Source organism: Diabrotica virgifera, chromosome 10, assembly GCF_917563875.1.
Source record: "Diabrotica virgifera virgifera chromosome 10, PGI_DIABVI_V3a".
NCBI classification, from domain to species: Eukaryota; Metazoa; Arthropoda; class Insecta; order Coleoptera; family Chrysomelidae; genus Diabrotica; species Diabrotica virgifera.
This window is the reverse complement of record NC_065452.1, coordinates 12,787,247-12,808,492: the sequence shown is the minus strand read 5'-3', so window position 1 is coordinate 12,808,492 and position 21,246 is coordinate 12,787,247. Positions and strand designations below refer to the sequence as shown.

General features: G+C 32.5%; 1 protein-coding gene across 1 annotated transcript in view; it reads left to right on the top strand.

Annotated features, from left to right (window-relative positions):
• The first annotated feature begins 865 nt into the window (after window positions 1–865).
• The window catches only part of LOC114329551 (prolyl endopeptidase), a 170,945-nt gene continuing 150,564 nt past the window's right edge, over window positions 866–21,246 (top strand). The window contains exon 1 of the mRNA XM_050641308.1: window positions 866–992. The gene's annotated coding sequence lies outside the window, so the exon portion shown is untranslated. The remainder of the gene's footprint in view (window positions 993–21,246) is intronic.

Genomic DNA, 21,246 nt, shown 5'->3' with positions numbered 1-21,246 from the left:
TAAAATATGTCTAGTGGCTGTAATTCCAGTGTACTCAGCAAAATAATTCTAAAAAAGAACACACCTACCGCCAAATATTTCGTGTTGGTATCATGCGACGTCACAGGCTATGACGCGGATGACGTGTAACGGTTAGTAAATTAGACGAAGTATATAAATATATCAGTGCAAGAAAAGGTGTGAAAAGAATATATTAGTGTTTTTAGTAAATATATTTATTATAATTTTTGTGTCTTTGGATTTGTCTTCCTCAGGAGTAAGATGAGTATTATTAAAACATTTTATTGTATATTTATTATACTTCACCTTGTCTGTTTGTTACCGTGCATTGTCATTAGGTACGTCCGAACCGATACAGACACAGTCCTCGTAGCGTATTTGGTATAGCATTCGGCCAGAGATCGAGAGGTCTTGAGTTCGAATCCGAAACAATTCTATACTTTTTTTTATATTGTTGAAAGCGGTAAGCACAAAATTAGTTTGGTGTTTAAAAAAAAATTAAAACAAACTGTTTAAAGTATATTAATTTCGTTGAAATCATATAATAGAAGTATAACTTCTTACGTGCGTACAAAATACACACACATTCTTTTTTTTTTTATTTTTGACGCTGAATTTTGGCTCCCCCAAAGGATGGCGCCCGTGTGCATTGCACACTTTGCACATATTGTAGCGGGGGCCCTGGATACTCCATACTTTATTAAATAATAAACAATTTTGCGATTTAACCTAATAAAGATATCTGAAAACAGCGTCATGGTCAGAGACAAATATTAATATATTTATTGCATATTTTATCGTGAAAATAAATATTGATACAAGGGTATGGTATTTATTTTATATTCATATCAAGTCCATTGTTCTGTGCAAAAGTTGTATCTACCTTTTATCATAGATTAATAAATTAATGTTGAAAAAACCCGTACAATAGTATTCCATCATTTCTAGAGAATTGTTAGTTTATCACTATCTGTAGTGCGGTGGCTGAATTGGTAAGCGCTTTTCAAATTCCTAGAAATCAAAAATTATTTATATACATACTTAGTATTTTAAGTGAATCTTGACAAGTGAGTTCATTTAGTCCAGACTGTATCGCCGACCCCGTTAGGTCAATTATTCCAATTCGATTTTTTTGCACAAACTTACTCAAAAAGGGGTCCTTATAACACATCCACAGGGTGCCGGGCGGTACCGTGGTCCAAAAATTGTTTAAACAATTTTTTTAAAACAAATGCACAAAATAATTTTTCCCTTCGAACAAATGTTTTTAGATCATTTGGGTCATTCTAAGCAAAAAAAGTCTCTTATGATTTTTCTCTAAAATTGATTGTTGTCGAGCTATACGCGACTTAAAATTTGAAAAACGCGAAAATGGCCATTTTCAAGGCTTAATAACTCGGTTAAAAATTATCATTATGAAAGTCAGGAAGTAACCAAATCAAAGTTTAAAGTCCCGCCTATACAAGATCCTGAATAAATTTGTGTCATTATTTTATTACTAAGTTATTTTTAATTATAGTCGGTTCGCTAAACTCAGACACAACTGGCTAGAGATTTTAGTCGGTAATTTTTTTGTTTTTGCCAATTTTGCAAAAATTGGCACAATTACTAACTATTTAGTAATTATTAACTAATTAGTTTTTATTTTTTTTCCAAATTACTTACTAAAATCGCTAGCCAGTTGTGTCTGAGTTTAGCGAACGGACTATATAAACAATGATCGCTAAGCATTCCGGCCGTCCAACGGTGCATCTCACTTGCACTCACATTCACGGCCGCCTCAATACGCGCTTAGCGCTCATTGTTAATAATTAAAAATGACAGCTTAGTAATAAAATAATGACAAAAATTTCTTCAGGGTCTTGTAGGGGGGCTTTAAACTTTGAGTTGGCGACTTCATGACTTTCATAATAATAATTTTTAACCGAGTTATTAAGCCTTGAAAATTGTCATTTTCGCATTTTTCAAATTTTAAATCGCGCAGAACTCGACAACAATCAATTTTAGAGAAACATCACAAGAGACCTTTATTGTTTTGAATAACCCAAATGATCTAAAAAAAAATTGTTCGAGGTGAAAAAATTGTTTTTGTGAATTTGTTTAAAAAAAAATTGTTTAAACAATTTTTCGACCACGGTACCGCCTGGCACCCTGTGGATTTGTTATAAGGACCTCTTTTTGAGTAAGTTTGTGCAAACAAATCGAATCGTAATAATTTACCTTACGGGGGCGACGACACAGCCCGGACTAATTTTGATGTACCACAGATGCCGAATAATGCCATAAACAAAACAGTGCACAATTATCTGAAGTATTTTAAAATTAGAGATTATCTTAAAGTGCCTTCTTATCTATATGTATACTATGTTAGTTATGGGTAGAGACAGTTTCTGTATTTCCTGTTTTGTTTCAAAACATTGAGTGTATTGACCCAAGAGGTTTAGTCATTTAAAATCATTGTTTTGTTTATGAACCTTAATCAAGGCCAGAGACAAACCGCACAATAAGAATAATTTTTCTAATCGAGGTTTTTTTCTGTCTGTATTATTCAGACTCTTTAACGGTTCGTTCACTAGTAAGTCAGTCAATTATTCAAAATTTATAGTACGATTCATACTCCAGGGAAATACGCAAGAAATAGACCATGCTAGGACACTGAAATATCCAGATAACTGGCAACTTTTTTAGTTATTTTAGACCTATAGGATGAAAACCTATCTGTTTCCTGCCTAGAGTTCGCGTCTGTTTTTTAATTATTAACAATTTAGTGCAAAAATCGCGATTTTTTCGATTTTTTGCACCCCATTAAAAGGCTAAATATTTGACATAAAATTACAAAATTTAATTTTTTAGAACATGGAAAAACCTCCAAAATGCCGATTTTTGAAAGTTAGTCAATTTGTTGCTTCGCAAACTGCAAAATAAGTGAAAATCGTTATTTGTTAATAACTTTTACTAAATTTAACTTAGAATTTTAAGATTTCACCCGAAGTTGGGTATTGGGGTACATAACAAACCCTCAAATTTTGAGACCGATCCATTAATTAGTTTAAAAGTTATTCTATTTGTTTATCCCAGAGACCTTTGTTTTCCAATATCATAAGTCAGAAAATAATGAAGATAGAGCAATTCTGCGTATGTCAAACGAAAGTAGAAGAGTGATATGTACTACCAAAATGTATTAAAAAACGATAAAGAAATTAAAACTTTAAAAAGAATAAACCCTGTAGTTGGCTGTATACCTTCGATAAGACGACATAGAATGAAGTAAACACTTCTGTTGTACACACACCCAAACTTATATGGAATCATCTGATATTTCTTACTATTCCGTGCGAATTTAAAAAAAAAAGAATGTGTGTACTTTTGTACGCACGTAAGAAGTTATACTTCTATTATATGATTTCAACGAAATCAATATACTTTAAACAGTTTCTCTACTACTTTCCAAAAATTTTTATTAAAACAATACCAAAAATTAAAAAATAAAAGAATAAAACACACACAAACACATTGAAAAACGCCACAAATGATTTCTGAACAATAATTGTTGCCAAAAATTTTAATTAAATACGTATTTTCTGAAAAAAATTATATAATAATATACTACAATCATAAAATCTTAAAAAATAAAAAAATAACAACTTGCTTGGGGCTTGAACCCACTTCACGTCTATCGCGCCGTACGAGAGTCGATTGATTTCCCACTAGACCACCTTAGCGTATACGTCATGTGGGAATATACACAAACTAAACGTTTACACCATAAACTTTTTGACATTTTGTTTATAATCAAATTATTAGTTTGATTTTTGTCGAATTAAAATACAATAAAATATAGAGTAAGAAAACGATATATTAGATGAAGATTTGTAGAAAGTTTGTTCGTAATCAGATTATGTAAATTAAAGCATTGCCTACGAATAGGTAACTACATTATTTTTTTAACATTTTTCAAATAGATAGGTATGAAGATAATTTTTTATTGGAATACAACTGAAACATTTAGAATTACGTACCTGCGGCTTTTCAAAACTATTTAAAAAGTCACTATAATTATAAATTTGATTTTATTTCTGTCCTCACAACAATAAAAACTAATAGGTATATACAATTTTTGTTTTCCGATAACCTCCATATTGAACAATTATTGACAGATCATTTTAACGCCCAATCAGAACCCGTATAACGACTAATACCATACTGTCGGTGTGCGCATGCGCTCGGATCAATATAAATTCACCCTCAATCTCAATCGCGCCTAAAGAAGTATAACTTCAAAAACGAACACATGAAATTAAACAATATTTATTTTAAATGTTGTTCTGAAGCTATTTTCTTGTGGCATTTTTACAATTTTAACTATTTAGAATGGGAAATAAGCCACAATATTATTAAAAAATGATATTTATTAACGTTTCGACGCCCAAATCGGGTGCCGTTGTCAAAATACAAAATACTATTAATATAAATAAAAATGTTGTTGCTTAGTAAAAAAATTCTTCTAATAATTTATTTAATTTGACTCATTTATATCGGCAATTCAGATACATATGATACATTTTAAAGTAGAAGACTTTAAAATGATATTGCCAATATTTATGAGTTGCGTTCCTGGGACGACTTTACTGAAAGATAGTTCATTCGATTACATGAAATCAACCCCAACTCAAGAATATCCGTCACAAAAAAATCATAGCATGTGATCTGTCTTTAAAAAGACAACCACATGCAACGGTGACATTAAAATTCTCGCGTTAGAGATCTCATGATAAATCACGAGGGAAAACCAGGAAAAACCTCGTGATACTATCCGGACATCGTAAGTATTTGGTCTTACATTTAATTTACTCTCAAAATTAATACCAAATTCTGACTTAACTATAATTTTGTTTAAATTATAAATAATATCAATAATACATGGGTATATAAGTAATACTAAAATATAAAATATGTACTAACTCGACTATTGACTTACTAATTGTGGTATTTTCTTTCTATTGACTTCCTCTTTCAGTATGGGTATCCACATCCTACTGCATTCCACCGAGGAATTTGCGACACAATTGGTTTCGTTTAGCATAATTAGAGCCGCTTCTTTGATTTTTCTCTTTTTACTATTTGTTTCTTTCAGGACTATACTTGAATCTCTCCACTGAACTCTATGTTCATTATCCCATGCGTGTTGACATATTTGAGATCTATCAAATTCTCTATTTTTAATATAAGATTGATGTTCACTTATTCTAACGTTTAATGGTCTTGATGTTTCACCTATATAAAACTGTTCGCATTCACAAGGTATTTTATAAATACAATTATTTGTCCTTTCCTGTTCATTGTTAGGTTTAGTTTTAGATAGAATAGATCTCAATGTGTTGGTTGTTTTGAATGTTGTTGAAATGTTGAATTTATTTCCTATTATTTTAAGTTTCTCGGATAGTCCTTTTATGTATGGTATTGATATTTTCCTCGTATTATTTCTTGTGAATGTTGTAGGATCCCGTTCTATGTTGTTCTGTTCCATTCGATCCAATCTTGACAATTCCTTATTTATAAACGATAAAGGATAATCATTTTTTAATAAAACAGATGTTAAGAATTGTTTTTCTTCTAAAAAGGAATTTTCGTTAGAACAAGTAATTTTGGCTCTATCATATAAGGATTTTATGATTCCCTTTTTAACGTTGATGTTGTGATTTGATTTGTAATTGAGATATCTGTTGGTATGTGTTGGTTTTCTATACACTTGAGTCTCATATCCAGTATCCTTCTTTAAGACTAAAACATCGAGGAAAGGCAGGGTGTTATTATATTCCTTTTCCATTGTAAATTTTATTGTCTCTTCTTGATCGTTTATAATATTCAGGAATGTATCCAACAATTCTGATCTATGAGGCCATATTGAAAACACATCATCTACATATCTCCACCATACAGTGGGTTTTAAATTTTGTTTAGAAATGATATTAGTTTCGAAATCCTCCATAAATATATTAGCCAATAATGGAGATAAAGAGGAGCCCATTGCTAGACCAAAATTTTGTTTATAAAATTCATTATTTAGTTGAAAATAGGTATTATTAGTACATAATGTCAATAACTCCATTATAGCTGATACATTTAGTTTTGTCCTAGTTGTCAATGTATCATCATTCTCTAATTTCGTTTTGATTATGTTTAAAGTTTTATCTAATGGCACATTTGTAAATAAACTGTTTATGTCAAAACTTACTAAAATATTATTTGGATTAAACTCAATAGTTGATAATTTGTTTACAAAATGTTTTGTATTTTTTATAAATGTGTCATCATTATTAGCAAATGGTTTTATAATGTTTAATAAAAATTTTGATAGTTCACTACAAGGAGAACTGATGGTACTACAAATGGGTCTAAGTGGTATGTTCGCTTTATGAATTTTCGGTACTCCATAAAAATGTGGTGACTTACTGTAATGAGGTGTAATTAATTTTCTTTGATAGTATGTTAGATCATTTTTAAATTTGAATAAAGTTCTATAGATTTTGTTTTCCAGTGTTTTCGTTGGATCCTTCGTTAATTTGGTATAAGGTCCATTTGTAATTAGATCTGTAATTTTGTCCTCGTATTGTATTTTATCCATTATTACAGTTGCATTTCCTTTATCCGCTGGTAGGATCGTTATGGAGTCATCATTTTTTAAAGTTTTTAAAGCTTTAATTTCCTCTTTACTGATGTTCTGTTCAATTTGATTTGTCTTTTCCAATTCAAGTTTACATAGTACCCTATACTGTTCTTTTTCATGAGTTGGTAAACACTGTGATATTTTTTCCACTGAACTAATTATGTCTAATTTTGGAATAGATGGATGAGTAACAGCATAGTTTAAACCCTTTGACAATACCAAATTCTCCGTTGCATTTAACTGTCTATTTGATAGATTGACAACTGTCGCTAATATGTCATTATTTCTATTTAGGTTATCAAAAGTATGTGTACTATTTTGTTCTAAAAGAATATTAAATTTATTTAAATGTATATTTCTTTGTTTCTGATATGAATTTTGATAAATTATGTGTAAACTAAAAATAATTCGATCAAAATCAGAATTTGATATCATTCCGAAAAGCAAATCTTTAATACTTACGATGTCTTGTTCAATAAAAAATAAATTTGACCTGTGAAATTGTAACCTTTCCCGGATCATTGATAAATGATAATAAATCATCATAAAGTCTTCTACTTTAAAATGTATCATATGTATCTGAATTGCCGATATAAATGAGTCAAATTAAATAAATTATTAGAATAATTTTTTTACTAAGCAACAACATTTTTGTTTATATTAATAGTATTTTGTATTTTGACAACGGCACCCGATTTGGGCGTCGAAACGTTAATAAAAATCATTTTTTAATAATATTGTGGCTTATTTCCCATTCTAAATAGTTAAAATTTATTTTAAAGCAATTTAATAACAAATACATAACAATTAAATAGAACAATAAAGTATTTAACAAACAAATTGAAAGTAGTTGTTTTAAAATCAATATAGCATACAAAATTTCAATGTAAAACAAATAATGTTTAACTTGTTTTTATTTATTTTTTTTGTATTTTGTGGTAGTCAGTGTTATCACCTCTAGTCCTTATGCAAGCTTCAGTTTGCGTGGGCACGCTCCTAATCAAATTATCATCATTTTGTTGTGGTAGGTTGCTCCATCATTTAAAAGCAGCTTGTATTAGCCGTGCGGTGTTTTGTGGATTATCCCGTCGAGCTCTAATTTTTCTTTTAAGCATATCCCACAAATACTCTATAGGATTAAGCTCGGGTGAGCAAGCAGGCCACTCCAAACAAGGGATACCTTCTGCTTCAATGATGTCTGTATTCACTCTAATGGTATGTAGAGGTCCATTATCATGCAATAAAATTAAAATTTCTCCTGTTGCACCTCTCCAGAGCCTGACTACAGGTTATCAACATACCTGTGAGCAGTTAAAGTTGATTGGATGAAAATTAAAGAAGTTTTTTTTACGGATCACAATTCCTCTCCAGAACATTACACTTCCCCTTGTATATTTGTAAACAGATCTGACAGTTTTCGTTCTTGCTTGTCTTCCTCGACCTCTAAGTACACGATTTCGTGGGTCATCTGATTTTCCATCTGATTACATTAAATCCTGACTGTTTTTGAAAATAGCACATTTTGTCAATTCCCAATGTTCCAGTTTTGGTGGTGAAGACACCAATTTAGGCCATCAATCTTGTGCTGCCTGGATAACTCGGGGACCCATAACTGTCTCCTGCTGTATACTTCTTGGTACGAGCTCTTCTTCTTATCGTTTCAACTGAAACAGTTACACCTGTAGCTTCCAAAATCTGCCTTTGGAGCTGCAGGTGAGAAATGGTTGGGTGTCTTCCAGATGATTGGACAACTAAATGGTCGTGGAGATCCGTTATTACTTTTGGCGACTTTTCCTTGCCTTATTTTTGAGATTTCCTAGTTCCTCTTACCTAGCATATGTGTTGGACAGAACGCCCTGTATTACGCCTAGCTCTGCAGCTATGTCCATCTGAGAACATTACTTTCTCCACAAGACCAATAATCTTTGCTCGTTGTAAGTTCTATAACCCCACATCAGTCATATTTTCGTTTTGGACGCAAAAATTAGTTTATTTATTTTCGTTCAATTTGCAACTCAAGCAAATAACCTATACCGTACCGAGCTGTACTATCCGATTGTCTTATATATTTGTTTATTTTCAATAAAAACCTTTATTCTTCGCAACAATAACAAGTTTTTTCAAAAGAAATAAATATTACTTTGAAATACATGGTGATTCCATATAAGTTTGGGTGTGTATATGTAGGTATATGAATTTATTTAAAAAAATCCTTAAAACTTACCAACAAGGTAGTGGGAAATTACAAAGCACAAAACGTTTTCGGTCAAAACTGACCATCATCAGTGTGAACGTCCAGTTTACAAGTATTTGAAACTAGCCACTTCATTAGGTGTAAAAACCTCTAAATTACATTATTGATATATTTGACATTGCAAAGTAGTCGACATTAAGTCGATGTTTTAAAATTAATGGAATACCATGTGGATGTACTTCATCCTTGCTCGAAATTGCACATAGTGCTCAAGTGAGAGGTTAACCTACATGGTTAGTACATCCCAGTGGCGGCTCGTGATTTTTACAATAGGGGAGGCTATACCTAACTGTAAAATATCTAGACAAATTTGCACTAGCAAAAAAATGCGCCAAAAATGTAATTTAAGGCTCCATTTTTTGACCATTTTTTATTTACATTTCATAATATCATCCTAATTCATAATTTCATGATATCATATCATTTTAAAAATAGTTAGTCTAATTGTAAAAGTTTAATACCAAAGTTTGTGTCGTTTATTTGTTAACAATTCCATCTATTTGTAAATAGATACCTATGCATATCAAAATAAATACAGATTTAAAGTTTTGCAGTCCATACATAATGAAGCTTCAAATTTTTTAAGATACTCAACTGAATTTTTTTAATTCTAAACGCGGCCTACTGCGAATTCAAAAACACGATAAATTACCGATATTTTGCTTTGAGTTAGAGATATCGGAAAAAGTTATTTGAGCAAGTTGTTCCAAATATTATTATAACCCCACATACCAAATTTCATAACAAAATTCGCACTTTTAGATTTTTCATTATTTTTAGTCAGGACCCTAAAATTCGTTGTCCCGAGACGCACGCAACCACTCAACGGAGCCGAGAAGCTACTCAGCCTCCCTTGGTATATCTCCGGGCAGCGTGTGATGGCGCCGTAGATGCCACTGTTAGGAGACCGGGTCTCCTTAAACGCCTGTTGCGCTGCACGGAGCATTAGCAACGGAGACTGCTGGGCTTCTCGGCTCCGTCCATGCATCTCGGGATAACCCAGGGTCCTGCCTACAATAATATTTAATAATACTGAGACGCGATCATGCGTTCTAATGCTAATGCTCCGGACGTATGGATAATTAGCGATAATATGGAATTTACACGTTGTATAATAGTGAGAGTGCTTATTGTTTTCGCGATTCATGATAAACAAAACAGTGTAGAGTGTGTAAAAAATTTATGGGGAGGCTGAGCCTCCCTTGCCTCCTCTGACGAGCCGCCATTGGTACATCCACATGGTATTCCATTAAACTTAAAACATCGCCTTAATGTCGACTACTTTACAATGCCAAATATATTAATAATGTAACTTAGAGGTTTTTACACCTAATGAAGTAGCTAGTTTCAAATACTTGTGCACTGGACGTTCACACTGATGATGGTCAGTTTTGACCGAAAACGTTTTGTGCATTATAATTTTCCACTACCTTGTGGATAAATTTTTTTAATAAATTTATATACCTACATGCAACAGAAGTGTTTACTTCATTCTGCGTTGATAAAGAAGTTATTTAATATGGTCAGAAATCCTAATGCCAAATTTTTGAAATTTTGTAGTTTATAAACATTTAGAATAACTTTAAAAATATTGTCCGTAGAAAAAATATTTTTACATATTCGAAATGCTGGTATTTTACACGAATTTTTAAAAATGTAGATCAAATGGTGACTAGTCTTGGTAAGTGAAGGGGGAGCTGGGAGACGACAAATGCACGAGTTCAAAAACTAAATAAGCAATTACTACAACTACATACATACTATCATTTTCTATATCTCGGGATCTACTAAATGGATTTCGATCTTTCTTTTTTTAATTTGTATGCACTTTTTGTGCACATTAAAAATATGCAATTTGCCTAGACATTTGTTAAGGTATACTTTAATAAATAAATTTTATTTAATAAATAATTATTTATTAAAAATCATTTATTTATTAGAGTGTATCTACTTTTAACTTTTTCTATTATTTATTTATGATAGTATGATTAAAAAAATATATTTTTGGAAAAAAATTATTTTTTCAATAATTGTTTAAACAAATTAGACTCTTTCTTAATTAATAAATTTATAAACAAATTGCATATTTGTAAGGTACGTAGAAATTACATACAAATTAAAAAAAGAAATATCAAAATCCATTGAGTAGATCCGGAGATATAGAAAATTTTATTATGTAGTTTGAAATTGCTTTACCGGTATTTGAAGCAATGGATTTGAACCGATGGATTTGTAGGTTCCCCATAGTAACCATTTGAACTACATTTTTGAGAATGCCTAGGGGGTCCTGTGAAGATACAATATTTGTACAAATTTAAAAAAATATATATAAATCCCATTATTTAAAATGGCATAAATGAGGTTCCTTAATTGTTATAAACAAATTAGCTGGAAAAAATCCATGGCTAACTTTGGCCCAAATTGACCTAGGCCACATTTTTTATTTGAAAATTCGTGTTAAAGACAGCTTTTCGAATGTATAAAACGATTTTTTCTACGGACAATATTTTTAGTTATTCTAAATGTTTCTAAACTACAAAATTTCAATAATTTGGCATTAGGATTTTTAACTGCAATAAATAATTTTTTATCCTTTTTTTAATACATATTGATAGTACAAGTCTCTTAGTTTAATTTGGCACTAGTAGACTTACCCTATCTTTATTATTTTCTGTGGAATGTTATTGCAAAAAAGGTCTCTGGGATAAACAAATAAAATAACTTTAAAATAATTAATGGATCGGTCTCAAATTTTGAGGGTTTGTTAAGTACCCCAATACCCAACTTTGGGTGAAACACTAAAGCTTTAAAGGAGTTTTAGTAAAAGTTATTAAAAAATGTCGATTTTCACTTATTTTGCAATTTGCAAAGCAACAAATTGGCTTTTTAACTTTAAAAAATCGGAATTTTGAAGATTTTTTAATGTTCTAAAGTTTAGAATCTAAACAATCAAAGTACCCCGCACAAACCTTATGGAAATTAGGTTCCAGTGGATTTCGTTCATACTTTGGGAAAATACCCTTTGAAGCATCCTGATAAAAAGTTCTCATGGGCACAACTCAATCGTATGAAAGATTTTCAACATGTAGAAGTTTGGATCAAGGAAAAGTACTAGTAGTCTAGGATTTTTTCCTGGCTATCCAATGGCGACCTTTACTTTGACCTTGACCTTCAACGGACGTCATCTTCTAGAGTTTCGAGGGTTTTCGGCATTTAATTGATATAAAATGATTACTCATGGGTTTTTGAGGTCGCTAAACACGAATAAGCCACCAGAACCGACTCCCGGAGCACCTGCTTTCCAAGGTCACTGAAAGGGGCTCCTGGAATTTCGAGGATCTTTGGTACTACATTAATTCAGACGGATTAGTTATGGGTTTTTGGGAGTTGCTGAATACGAACACGTGATCAGCACAGACACAGGACCACCTGGTGCCTAAGACAGGTTATCTTCTGGAGTTTCGGAGGAATCAAATGGAGTAATCAAATGGATTACTCTTAGGTTTTTAACTCCAGAAGATAACCTGTCTTAGGCACCAAGTGCTCCTGTGTCTGTGCTGATCACGTATTCGTGTTCAGCACAGGGACCCGGACCGAAATGAAATAAAAGGTTCCGGTCCGGTTCTGGTTCTAGTAAAATTCAAAATTTTAGGTCCGGTCCGGTTCCGGTTTTGTTAAAATATTTCGATTCGGTTCTGACAAATTTTTTCGGTCCAAACGGTTTTTTTCGGTTCCTACAAATTTTTCAATTTCACAGTCTGATAAAGAAGTAAATATATGGTCTAATTTCTCTAAGTACTTACAAATTTTTTATGCAAGATATATAGTAGGGGAGGAAAGTATACTAAATTTGCAGTTACTCGAGCGTTATGGGGACCTATATGGGTTGTGAAAATTGGGTCCTAAAATCAGAAAAAGTTAAGTAAAGTTTTCAATTTAAGTGGGGACTTTCCATTTTTTAATTTAATTTTCCATTTCCAACAATCGTTTTTTTAGATTATAGCGCCATCTATCCATAATTCGAAAAAATATCTTCAATAAAAGTTACTTATTTTTACGTAAGGCATCCAAATCTGCAATAAAAAACTGGGGGCTTCTATTTAAGATTTTTAAAGTAACCCCCCACCCCACCTCCTTGGGGGTCGTGTTTGGTGTCATTTTATGGATTTTTCAAAAATATTGAATACGTGTATTTTGCACTTTTTCGACCTGATGTTCATTTGGCGAAATATCTCGGGGTTCCTATTTAAAATTTACCCCCACTCATCTCCGTGTGGGGTCGTGTTTGGTATTATTCGATAGATTTTTGAAAAATATACTGTTCTGCATGTACTTGACTTACCTTATCTTAATCTGACAATTTCGAGTTTTTCTAAGGGTAGATCTTTTTTTCGGACCCCTTAACGAACTCCCCTGTATTAAGATCTAATATATGGTAAGGGTACATTTACAGAGTACAAAGTTTCTCCCCATGTGATTTTCTGACGCCCTCGAGTAACTGAAAAAATCCCCGCTTGGGCTTCCAATACCAATGGCTCAATTCATTTCATCACAACCAACTCCAAAGATTTTTCACCGATTATCAATAATTATTAGTGACCACTGATCAGGTGCAGAAGTTAACAATGGATAGAATAATTTTATTATTTTAGAATTTGCTAAAAAGGCATGAATTTAGTTAAATAAAATATTTGACAATATTCTGAAATACAAAAATTTTTATTTTCCTCAACAACTTCAGAAACATTTGTTGACCAGAATTAAAAGAAGAAATTATTATTACATAGTTTTTTATGGATTTTGAGTTGATTTTAAAAATAATGAAACATCTTGAAATGTATTTTTTATTTATTATCAAAAGTAGAAAACACTGCAAAATTGTTTGCATTAACTTTAACAAAAACAAAAATAACAATATTATAAACAACAAAACCGAAAAAAACCGTTAAAACCGTTTGAAAAATTAAGTGTTAAGGTTCGGTTCCAAAAATTATATTTAATATCAAATAAGGCTTCAGTTTCGGTTCTGGTCCACTAAAAAATATCGGTTTCGGTTCGGTTTTCTGTTTTAAGCGGTACGGTCCGGGTCCCTGGTTCAGCAACCTCAAATATCTATAACTAATCCATTTACATTAATGTAGTACCAAAGTCCCTCGAAACTCTAGGAGTGCCTTTCATTGACCTTGGAAACAAGGTGCTCCGGCAGTCGGTTCTGGTGGCATATTCGTGTTTAGCGACCTCAAAAAACCCTCTAGTAATTCATTTGCATCAATTAAATGCCCAAAACCATCAAAACTCTAGAAGATGACGTCCCTTGCAGTGGCCCTGGGCCACTACGTCCTCCGGAGGTCAATTCTGATGGCATATTCGTGTTTAGAGATCCCAATTTACATCAATTTAATGCCGAAAACCCTCGAAACTCTAAAAGATGGCGTCCGTTGAAGGTCACGATCAAAGTAATGGTCGCCATTGGATAGTCAGGAAAAAATCCTAGACTACTAGTACTTTTCTTTGATCCAAACTTCTACATGTTGCCAGATAACCAGTAATTCAGCGAATTGGAATACCCAGTAAATCTTATAATTTTCCGAGTTTGTGACTCTATATCTTGAAAATCCTCCATACGATCGAGTTGTGCCCATGAGAACTTTTCATCACAATGCTTCAAAGAGTATTTTCCCAAAGTATGAACGAAATCCACTGGGACCTAATTTCCATAAGGTTTGTGCGGGGTACTTTTATAATTTTGTCAAATACATATTTACGTTTTTAATATGGCGCAAAAGATCGAAAAAATCGCGTTTTTTGCACCAAATTGTTAATAAACAAAAAACGACTCCGAAATCTAGGCAGGAAACGGATAGGTTTTCTTCCTATAGGTCTTCAATAACTAAAAAAGTTGTCAGATACCTGGATATTTTAGTGTCCTGAGAAAATCTTTATTTCTCTGAACTATCATACTATATATGAGCGAATACATGTACACGCATCAAAATGGTCTAGGGGACAAAGTAACCAAATAATAATTTAAGAGCAATTTGTCAGTTTATTTGGAAAATTCTGAAATTCAACAAATCTGGACACTGCTTAATGATAAATTGTGAACAACACAACAACCGGTCGTTGTAGATATATACAGAGGGTTTAAAAAATAAAAATAAAAATAATTAAACAAAAATTCTCAACTAAAATCTAAAAATAAAGCTCTTGTTAGTAGAGTGTACGACCACCTCTTTTATTAATGACAGCTCGACATCGATTGGCATACTTCTTACCAAAGCGCCTAGCCGGGTAAGATAATGAAAAGTGCCCCCAACTCGATTCGAATTCCATATAGGTCACCGTTTAGCATATATAGTAAAACTAACTTTCTGAAATTTTTAGCCCCCTAGGTGGTCATGTGACCCACCTAGAGCCTAATTAGGGTTTTTATGTTTTTATTTTTTATCTCAGCCGCATCGAGAACTAGCGAAAAACTTTAAATAAAAAAGTTGTAAGCTTTAAAAAGTTCTGTCCGAAAAAAAATTGTTTTTAATTTTTGGCGGGAAATTTAAATTTTAGAACGATTTCAAAATTTTAAATGAGTATAAAAAAATAACTAAGACATTCGTTTTCACGAAAAAAATATATAACGTGTATTTTTGCATAATGTTTCACCCTGAATTTTTTCAAATTTTTAAAATTGGTGAAACGCACCTTTAAAAATAAAAAACCGCATTTTTTCGTTTTTTTTTTCGTTTTTTGATACAATTTTATACATATTTTTCAAAAAAGCTAACACCGTCACTGGAGTAGGTAAAAAACTGAAAAATAATTGGGGTTTGCTTAATAAAAATTTTTTGTAACGCCATCCATTTTCAAGATACAGGGCGTTGAAGAAAACAAAATTTTACACATTTTTTACGATTTTGCCGAAACTACTGGCAACATTGTAATAAAATTTGGCGAGCTTTAAGAGGTAGTTGTGCATTTTTTGACATACAATTAGGAATTTTATATTTATCATTGGCGCGCATAGGGGTAATGGTCTAAACTGTTTAAAGAAAAAAGATAGTACTCCACTGACATATTTCAAATTAACAATCGTTTTTGAATTCCTCGTTCAATTTGTGATAAAAAATCTATCTTCCTATTTTTTCATACGAGGCGCCGTTTTGCTGCAAAAAATAAAATATCTTAACGCTTCCAAAGTATTCGAATTAGTTTCTATAATGGATGTATTACAAGTTTATGTAGATGTAGAAACTACTAATAGTAGTATTTTATTTCATAGAAGTTCGAATACTTTGTAATGGTTAAGATGTTTTATTTTTTGAATAAAAATGGCGCGTCATATGAAAAAATAGGAAGATAGATTTTTTGTCACAAATTGAACGAGGAATTCAAAAATGATTGTTAATTTGAAATATGTCAGTGGCGTACTATCTTTTTTCTTTAAAAAGTTCAGACCATTACCCCTATGCGCGCCAATGATAAATATAAAATTCTTAATTGTATGTCAAAAAATGCACAACTACCTCTTAAAACTCGCCAAATTTTATTACAATGTTGCCAGTAGTTTCGGCAAAATCGTAAAAAATGTGTAAAATTTTGTTTTCTTCAACGCCCTGTATCTTGAAAATGGATGGCGTTACAAAAAATTTTTATTAAGCAAACCCCAATTATTTTTCAGTTTTTTACCTACTCCAGTGAAGGTGTTACCTTTTTTGAAAAATATGCATAAAATTTTATCAAAAAACGAAAAAAAAAAACGAAAAAATGCGGTTTTTTATTTTTAAAGGTGCGTTTCACCAATTTTAAAAATTTGAAAAATTCAGGGTGAAACATTATGCAAAAATACACGTTATATATTTTTCGCGAAAACGAATGTCAGTTATTTTTTTATATTCATTTAAAATTTTGAAATCTTTCTAAAATTTAAATTTCCCGCCAATAATTAAAAACAAAATTTTTTTCGGACAGAACTTTTTAAAGCTTACAACTTGTTTATTGAAAGTTTTTCGCTAGTTCTCGATGCGGCTGAGATAAAAAATAAAAACATAAAAACCCTAATTAGGCTCTAGGTGGGTCACATGACCACCTAGGGGGCTAAAAATTTCAGAAAGTTAGTTTCACTATATATGCTAAACAGTGACCTATATGGAATTCGAATCGAATTGGGGGCAACTTTTCATCATCTTACGCGGCTAGGCCCTTTTAATATCGTCTTGCTCAATTGGTTGTCATTGCTCTTGTATAGAGTTTAGAAACTCTTCCCTTGTCTGGAACACTAATCTTTGCTTTTTTACACATCTTTTTAGCATATTTCAAATGTGCTCGATGAGATTCAAGTCGGGAGATTGAGTAGCTCAGGGCAATACTGAACATTGTTGCAGTATGCGGACATGCATCAGCACAAAATTTTCTTCGATTATTGCACCATATGGACGAACAATACGTTCAAGAATATGATCTCGATATTCATTTCCTGTTAAAAATCCTTCCATATGAACGAGATCAGTTCGAAAAACTACTAAAACTCCAGCCCAAACCATCAAAGTTCCTTATCTGTCAACTTCTTGAAGGGTTTGCAAGCGAGATGGGTTGTTAGGTGTTCTGAGTGAATCGGGTCGTAAATCAAACTTAAATTCATCGGTGAAAAGAATGTTTGCCCATTCTCGTTATTATCTACAGACATTACAGTGTTTGGGGTTCTTGGTTTTTGGTAGCGGAACATAGGTCGATAGTAGCCATTCTGTAGGTATCTCACTGTACTGCAGGCTGCAGGAAAGGTTTTTTCTTTTCCTTGGATTTTTCTTTCACCTATTTAGAGCACCACGGAGCCACGGAGTTTTTCTCTTTGGGAGAGACTTTATTTTATTTATCTTTTTTCACCCAGAGCTCCTTTACCTGGGCCTAAGATGTTTGCTTTAATTTTTGTGTGACATAAAAAACATCATTTTCTTCTTCTTATTTCAGGCGCAGGGCCTGTTTTACCACTAGGCCCGTGAGACCCCTGCCTCGGGCCCGCATTTTAATGGGGCCCGAAAAGATCACTAAAAGAATATTTTTATTGAAAAAACAAAATTCAAAATTATTTCATTTTACGAACGGGAAATGATAAATGGTAACAAATTAGGTTAGAGTTATATTTATAAACCATAAACCGTTCTTATCATAAAACTGTAATAAGAGTAGGTAGGTTGCCTTGTCGGTATAAATAACAATAAGCAAGATTTGGACACCATTCCGAAGGATTAACAAGAGGTTGGAATAGCAAGAGGTATCGGCACGTATTGTCGTAATATTTAGTCGAAATGCAATTTTAAGTTTAATATTCAGTTTGATGTTTATTGCCGTTTTCTGAAAAGATAAGGATAATTGCATTAGTCGTTTTATTAAATTTCTTTTAACACTTATTTTTTTAACTAAGTAATCGTTTCATTATTATCATGAGTTACAGGCACAAAAAGATGGCAATATTATCATATTTTACACCCCACAATAGTACACAAAAAGGAAATTCGCCCTCCCATCCTGTTCTTCTTCTTTTTCTACGACACTACAGCCCAAATTGAGCCTTGGTCTCCTTTATTTTTTGCCTTCACCCTTGTTTATCTGTCACTGCTCTTCTACATACACGGACTCCTAAAAATGCTTGTGCATCGCTGCTTACTGTGTCTTCCCAGCGCTTTCTTGGCTTTCCAACCGGTCTCTTTCCCTACATCCTAGCATCCAGTGCTCTTTTTGGTAGCCTATCCTCTCCCATTCTTATCACATGTCCAGCCCATTGCAATCTTTGCATTCTAATTAAGTCTGACAGTGGTGTTTCGTGTTTCCTTATAAAGTTAATAAAGCTCGTTGTTGTATCGAATTCTGAAGATTCCGTTTTCCCTCACAGGTCCTTTCTCCTCAGTACTTTCCTTTCGAATGTGTCGAGTTTGTTTTTGGATGTTTCTTTCAGGACCCATGCTTCACTTCCATAGCATGCTATTGGTCGTATTAAAGTTTGATAGATTCTCATCTTTGTATTTCGGTGGACACTTTTAGACCGAAATATATGGGCAAGGGCAATATAAGCTCTGTTTCCCTGTGTTATTCTTTTCCGTATTTCCCCTTCTTCTCTTTTTCTGACCCGTCGGCATTAATTTTTACTCCCAGGTATGTAAACTTACCAACCGTTTCAGCTCATCTTCATGTAGGTATAATGTTTTGTGGGACTATATTTCTTCTCGTCCACGATTTCTCGTCTGTATCATTATTTTTGTTTTCTCTGTGTTAATTTCCAGACCTAGCCTTTTCGTTTGCGTTTTTAACTCCGCGTATGTTTCCTGTGCTCATGTTGATGTTCTACTCAAAATATTAATATCATTGGCACAAGCGGCCAGTTGAACGGTTCTGTTGGTCAGTAGGTTTCCTCGTCCAGTTTGCATTTGCCCAACAACCGCATACTCCAGTGCCAGGTTAAATAAGGTTGGGACCAGCCTATCACCCTGCTTCAATCCCTGCGAGATTTTGAAAAAGTCTGTCCGGTAGTTTTGTACTCGTACACATGCCTGAGTTTCATCCGTTGTGGCTTTAATGAGTCTAATTAGCTTGTGTGGTATGCCAATTCAGCCAATATATAGTATAGTCCTATAATCTGTTCTTTTTGACTGAGTCGTATGCCTGCTTGAAGTTTACAAACACGTTGTGAACATCAATGTCGTGTTCTTATGATTTGCTCAAGACCTGCTGGACTGTAAATATTTAATTCATTGTCGGTCTTTCCCATCTGAAGCCCGTCTGATACTCTCCAATAATATTTTCTGCTGGTGGTTAGAGCCGCTGGTTTATAATATAGGGGAGAGTTGGATAAAACGGGATACCTAGCCTAGAGACCCAACTAGTGCTGCTATCAATCGGATAACGACGAAAACTTGTTCTCAGTCGTCATTTTAACATTCTCAGTTAGTTTTGCCTCGATGCCATTATTTGATGAAAAGTTATTGTGTTTAGAATTGTTTGACTCTATTTTTTTTGGTACTTTGTACTTTTAAGTGCGTTGTTTTCTACATTATATTGCCTACATATCTGAACATATAATTCCGGTGACTATTACATTTAATTAAGCACTCATTAACAAATATTCTCATGTGTAGTCTTTTTGTAGTCATTTTACTTTCACGTTTAGGCAGGAGCCATTTTTGTTTTGAAAAATGTCTGAGTTGGACAAAACGGGACACTTATAAGTTGGATAAAATGGGATACAGTTTTTTATGTCCCGTTTTATCCATCTATTTATTTGTTGGTCTATTAATTTTTTAAATATCGATAAAGCGTGTTCTCATACTGCAAAAAAGAACAACATATTTTTATGTGACTTTTGTTCTGATATACGTACCTAGTCCTAAATAAAAGGTCTTATTCCCCATTTTGCAATAAAACACAAAAAAGGCTTATTTTTAAGTTTCTGACTACTGAAGATATTGTTTTTTCAAAGGTAAATTTTGCTTTGCAGTCGTATATCTACTTAAATATACTTTTTAGATACTTTTATGCAAAAAATTAAATATTGTGAAGCTATCCCGTTTTATCCAACCGTGGTATGCTAAAACGGGATGTGCAGGACTTTATATTTTTTTTTACTATTTTGCAGTCATTAAAAATAGCTAAAAATATGTTTTTTGTGTGCTTTAATAAATTTTATACCTATAAAAAATAATAATATGATACTTTCTTTAACATTTTTTCCGTAATATAAATAAACATATAATAAGAATTTTATATTCAACATTGGCGTGCATACGGGTATAAATATACATCCCGTATAAAGATACATCCCGTATGCACGCCAATGGTGAATATAAAATTCTGAATTGTATGTCAAAAAATACGCAATAACTTCCTCTGAAAACCTACCAAATTCTTTTGCATATCTCATCCTGATTTAGAGCCACGAATAAACTGTCAGTTTTTAAGAAAAAATTCAACATCCAGTATCTCGGAAACGAAGCACTTCTAGACAAATCTTTATAAAGCAAACAGTCATTATTTTTTCATGCAGAATTACCCCATAAAGTTTGTCGCACTTATTTAGAAACACCCTGTATTGATGAAGAACATGGCAAGTTGTTAAAATACCTAACTTTTTTATTATCCAACACATGCAAATGAATCAAAAAAGAAAATATTAAGAAAGTCTAAGGCTACAATTGAGTTTTAATTTCAATATTTTATCTAGGCTATAATATACCACAGAGCGTTCCGAACTTTAAGGAAAAAACACAGTATGATTGTTACACCCGGTATAAAATGACATTTATTTGTCTAGCAACAATATTAACACTGAGATTCTTAAATAATA